Below are 6,293 nucleotides of genomic sequence, written 5' to 3' on the forward strand. Positions count from 1 at the left end.
TCTCTCTCTCTCTCTCCTTGGTAGGGAAATGATATATTCCCCTCATTTTTTACTTGGGACAGCTACTCTAGTGTAAACGAATAGTCATAAATACACTAGATGGAGCTGTCCCAAGTAGAAAAAAGGGGTGAATATATCACCTATTGGTGGGCCCGGATCAGGATTCTCATCCACATCTTTAGCTATATCATTCGTTCCTGATAAAATATGAGAATGATAAGGTGATTATGGCAATTGTTTTTCGAGTGCAGGAAAATATTTTCTAAGGAATCCTTTTCCTTTCTACAATTTATGGGGAAATGATGTGGTTATGGCTTATTTAGAGGGATAGCAGCATAAGACGTTGTATTAAGGGGCACAGGTTATCCAATCAAGGTAGGGTCAATGGCAAAGGGCCGGACTTGTAGTTGCCAATCGGATCCATGGATTTGATCACATCTGCATGGGCCCAAATATTGCCATGCACGTACATCAGATGAGATCAAAGGGATTCATGAGCTGTGGGTCCCATCAACTGGACTAATAATAGTCACAGAATTTAATTTCCAACAGGATTTGCATCAGCACGTCATTAAGGCCCTTTTTGGATTACAAGAGTTTTCTGGAAAAGTTTAGAAAGGAAAAATATTTCTACAATTTCCTACGTTTTTTACACATGAAAAAATATAACTTGAAGTCTTGAACCAACCCAATTCAATTTTTACTTAGAGTGTCCTTAAATTATGATGCAATCCCTGTAAATTAACCATAATCATATCATTTGCCTACATATCGTGGAAAGGAAAAAATCTTTCAAGAAAATTTGTCCATTAGAAATCTTTTTCTTGCAATCCATATAGGTCCTACATGGAAGAGTTCTAGCTTTTGGACCCAACATCTCCACTGGAAACATGACCCATTTATACGGTGATCAGCTCATCTACTACCAACCCATGAAGTCAGAGCATTGGCCCCTCTTTTGGGTTGGCCTACACATGGATTTTTAATGTCAAGGGGTTTTGAACCTAGGACCTTTGCTTTGATACTAAGTGAAAACAACCAGTTACTCCAAAAGCTTAAGCTGTTGGAGAAGGTATTATTTAATCTTTTATACTTTAACAAAAACACTCGGTTCTTATGTTTTCTAAACGTAAAATAATATGATCACATGCCCCTTCAAAACACCAAAATGCACTGGGATATCCAAAAACTATATGGAAGCACGTGTATCCCAAATCATTAGCACCATTGATCTGATATCAGAACCCATTTCTATTTCATCCTAAGGCCACGTTTGGCAGCCATGAATTTTTTTTTCTTCTAAATATTAGTTTATTCAGTGGTGGGAGAGGAAGATAATTGAGTGGGCACTAGTAAGGAGAGTGAGAAATGGCTGAAAAACAGGAAAAAGATAGTCAAAATAGGAGAAATTACATGATGAGTGGGGGGTACAAACTCGTACTGATATTTGATCCAAAAGCAGCTCATTAAAAAAGTGAGCTGCTGTTGGATCAAATATCAAGGATGGGATGATGACTCCGGGTTCCATTCATGCTATAATTTCTCCTCAAAATAGAGTTTTTTTTTTTCTTATATTTTTCAGCGACTTTGGACATCTTCTTGCTCCTTATAAATCCGTTGTTATACATATTTAGCAAAGGAAACCTATCCATCACAACAAAACTAACAATCCCTTCAAGCTTGAGCGCCATCCAATGATCTCCAAGATGTATTTTTATTGAGAAAGTGTAAGGCCATTGGAACGAGGAACGACTTCAAGAACCAAAAAGAATGAAGGAACCTGAGGTGCCTAACTGCAAATTCTCGACTACGGAAAGCAGTTGAGTGATAGTCGAATTATCAGTACAAGGACTTGTGAAGTCTGCAAATCTGATTGGAAAACTGAGGGTGAGCAGATCCTGATAGTCATATCATGTAGACATCATTCATTAAGTCACCAAGGAAGAAGGCATTTTTGGCGTCTAATTACTGCATAGATCAACAATCAGACACAACATGGGTTTTTGAAAGGGCACCTTTTAGTCTAGCATTCCTCTATAAAATTATGTTTAAATAATTTTTAGGGATATCCAAAGAGGCCTTAACGTAAAAAAATCTATTCATAGGAGCTTTAGACATGCCTTCATGTTAAACCCATTGAACATACTTTGATTGTGTTATCTTTGTATATTTTTCTCCATTTCAAAAGAAGCCAAACCCTCTTTATGTGACATTTCATCAGAGTAGAAATCAATTCAACTTGAGAGGTGAAAGTAGCTTCAAAACACCGGTACAAAACACAACCTCTTATCCATCCTTTCCACTTTGAAAAACTCGTCCACCACCACTAGGCACTAGCAAACATTAAGGACAATGCCAACAACCCATATCCATGAATGTTGCCTGATTGTTGGATCCATAATTTCAAATGTGGACCCACATGCATGTTGCCTAATTGTTGGATCCATAAGTACTGATATGATTGTAAATGTGGGCCAACATGCTTGTTGCCTTATTGTTGGATCCCGGCCACTTGTTTGGATTGCTAGAATTTTGGAAAATAAAAAAATTTCTTTCTTTTTATTTGATTACAAATGGAAAAAAGTAACTTCTTTTTACTTAGACGAACATTCAATTTATAATGACATTACTGTAAAGAAGCCATAACAATATCATTTCCCTCTAAATCGTGATGACAAAAAATAAAAATAAAAATAAAATCTTGGAAACATTTTTCCATGAGAAATGTTTTTCTTGCAATCCAAAAGGGGCCTTTATTTAATACCAATCCAAAGCATGATATTATTGTTAATTTCAAAAAAATAAAAATATCCGAACAGCGAAAAAAAAAAAGAATTTCAACTCAAATTGAACAATACACCCTATTTTGGGAAGTGATATTTACGCCCCTTTTCATCACCAGGGACACCCAGCGTCAGCGTATCAATGGCAAAAAGGGACCTAATGTACTTTATGTCAGAAAAATCCAATGGTTTGGATTGCAAAGTACACTGGCAAATGGGTGTCCCTGGTGATAAAAGGGGCGTAAATATCATTTCCACCTATTTTTTGTAAAAAGGCAACTCTACTGTCCAATTTTTTGTGCACGCGCACGCATTGTGTTCTTGTTACCAAGATATGGTAGCATCATTGTTTAAAAGTGATACGAATCAATCATGGTGAGAGATGGTAGAATCATTGTTTAAAAGTGACCCGAATCAATCATGGCTCACCAGAGTAGACATAATTATACTTTAGCCCGTTTCTTATTAGTTTTACCCTACCAAGTCAATAAAAAATTCCTTTGATTCATCAATGTTAATGAAAAATTGACTGTGTTAATAAAAAAAAAGAAATTATATAATACCCGACCCTGAGATTATAAATAGCGGGTAGAGACGAAACCTGCTCTGAGATTATAAAGGGTGGGTAGAGACAAAATCTGCTGCCTTGGTTTTTGAACCAAGGACAAGTCGATAAAAGGGCTTTCTCTTGGATTAAAATCCAAGGGAGAGATGGTTTTCTCTCTGCCCTTTATAATCTCACGGTCGGCCACCATATATGTTCTCATAAAAAAATTCCTTTGACACCAAGGTGGACTCTTTTTACCTTGGCCGAGTTCTTGTCAGAATTCGAGTTTTGAAACATTGGGAAAAATTTCTCATGATGCATGCTCATGGATGAGCCCGACTGGGCTAAACCATTAGGATAAAAAGATTCAATCTCTACACCTCTGCCAACTTGTGCGGAGATCAACGACGCGAGGATAGTTATGATGGTGACACCAGCAGGAATGCTGTTAGAGATCATAGACGTAAGTATAGTTATTATGGTGACACCAGCAGGAATGCTATTAGGTAGCTAACCAATATGCCAAAAGCTGGTACCTAAGCAATATGCCAAAAGCTCTAAAGCTCTACTGACAGAACATGTGAGGCTAGGTCCTTTAAATCTGTCCCATACCTATAGCCCCGTATATAGGTAGGCTCTCACGTAGGACCATAAGAAATGCCAAATTCGAGAGTATCCATAGTAGAGGAAGCATGCAGTATGAAGAGAAGATGACTCACACCTCAATTGATTAAATTGAAAATTTTGCAATTAGTCCCGCTTAGTTGGAGTACATGTGTTTAATGGCTTCAAGGTTTTAGACGTGAGATCTCCATGAAAGATACATCTTTCAGGTGAAAACCATATATTAGACATGAGCTGTTTGGATTCAGGTAACACTTTTTTATGGGAAATTTTTCCAAGGCTTTTTAGCGTTTTGCCAACTCATTTTCCAAGAAAACAAAATTCGAAAATCGAAAGTTTCACTCATTTCTAGGAACTTCCCAAAACTACCAGGCCTTGGAATTTTCCACCATGGAAAAAAAATTCCATTTATATTTTTTCCCTACATCCAAACGGAACCGTAGGGCTAATGGCTACACTGAACAAAGAATTTAGAGGCTGTTTGGATACAGGGCAAAATTTAATTGGAAAGTGTTTCCATGGAAAATGAATTTTGGTGTGTTTGGTTAACTCATTTTCAATGGAATATTTTTACCAAAATCGAAAATTTCCCTATTTTAAAGGAAAATTGAAAACTAGGCAGCCGAAGTTTTTTACAATGGAATTATTTTTCAATAATTTTTTCTCTAGATCCAGAGGGCCCCTTACAGATTTTTTTTCCTTGAAAATAATTCCAGTGAAGATTTTTACCAAGACGGAAGTTCGATAGACCTTTTTTTTTGCTTGAAAAAACGTACCCTAGCTCGAATTTCACGGGAGATTTTTTTAAGTAACTTTTTTCACTGTAACGGGACATACCTTTAGCTTATGCTCTGCAATGTATTCCCAAACCGTATATGCATTTCAAATGTAGCGAACTGACTCTTTTCATGGGTAAGTACAAATTTTCTTTGACTCGAGAGAGACTGAAGTAACTTGAAAAACTCCATGTACCCCTCTGTTTGGTTGCTTGTAGATGGCTGTGAGAATAGGAGAAAAATAAGTAAAAGAGAATTAGACAAGAATGGAAGATGGGGAGAATATTAGGAGGGAGATTTGCGAGTAGTGTTTGGTTGCGCGAGGAAATTAGCAGAAGATGTAGGGTGTCATTATCAAAATATAGGTGGAAGAGAGAGAGAGAGAGAGTGAGAAAAAGAATAAGACAAGAATTTCTCCATTTTGGTGAAAAAAGGGGAGAAGATTATGGGGGGAACATCTCTGCCACGTAGGGGCCACCTAGGATAAAAACCAATAATGATGTCTAGAAGTTGTCTAGTGGTGCCGCCCCCAGTTCCTAGACAAATTCTAGGTTAAAAGAATCCATCTCAAATGAGAGCTTTTTATACGGTATCCGTGTGTAATTAACGTATTGCCCTTAGTATTTAATCCAACAACAATCCCCTTTATAAGATGCTGTTTTTGGATCAAACAAAGGACAAAACCTATGTTGGTTCCCCATTACACCCTATAAATTTGCCTCAAATGAATATATCAAATATCTTTTAAGACGAATCGTCATTTTCATGAAAGAAAACTATAATGTACCGCATAGTCATGTCTATTAGAAGTCCGGCCTATTGCCCTTGATCTAATCCTCATCAGATGATTCTAGACCTTTGATCAAGGATCATGAAAAAGACCTTGTGATTTAGATCTCACATCAAACCTGGACCGCCCTTCAGATCAACGGTCCTGATCACCCGTCACATATGCCACGTGTACAGTAGATCATGGTCATTTTTGAGATACTCTCGCTAGTCCATCTCATGAATAAAATATACGACACAAAGGCCAACACTAAGGACAAAGCAAAGATCCAAACCCATGTTTGTCTTCTGCTATCAGATGTGGATAGTTTCATTAGCTTGCAAATGAGATTTTTTTTTTTTGTCTTTTTACTTTTGGAAGGTAATATGGATATCAATTCTCATATGGTGACCACTTGCATCACATTCATGCTGTGTGTTGGATCTCTAAAGTAAATTAAGTTATCTTCAACAGCAGTTCTGCTGTTTTATGTTCATAAAAAAATTATGATCTATGATGTATCACCTACCTTGTTTTTTCCATTTTCACCTTGGTAGGTACTAAATTTATAACTTTTAACCACACATTCATTGGCAATTTAACTTGATAAACAACTTGATTATGTTATAAACTCCCTTTCAAGTAAAAAATATGAAAATAGTTGCTCTGCTTTGGTCTCTTTTTATTGCTTTTATTCTGCTCTGTTTGTTTGGATCATCTCTGTCGCTTTGTTGTTTTATGATCATAAAAAATTTATGATCTATGATGTGCCACCTACCTTGTTTTTTCCATTT

This window comes from Tasmannia lanceolata, unplaced genomic scaffold (genome assembly GCF_043159265.1).
Source record: "Tasmannia lanceolata isolate RefF3 unplaced genomic scaffold, GAP_Taslan_0.1 ptg000005l, whole genome shotgun sequence".
In the NCBI taxonomy this organism is placed as follows: domain Eukaryota; kingdom Viridiplantae; phylum Streptophyta; class Magnoliopsida; order Canellales; family Winteraceae; genus Tasmannia; species Tasmannia lanceolata.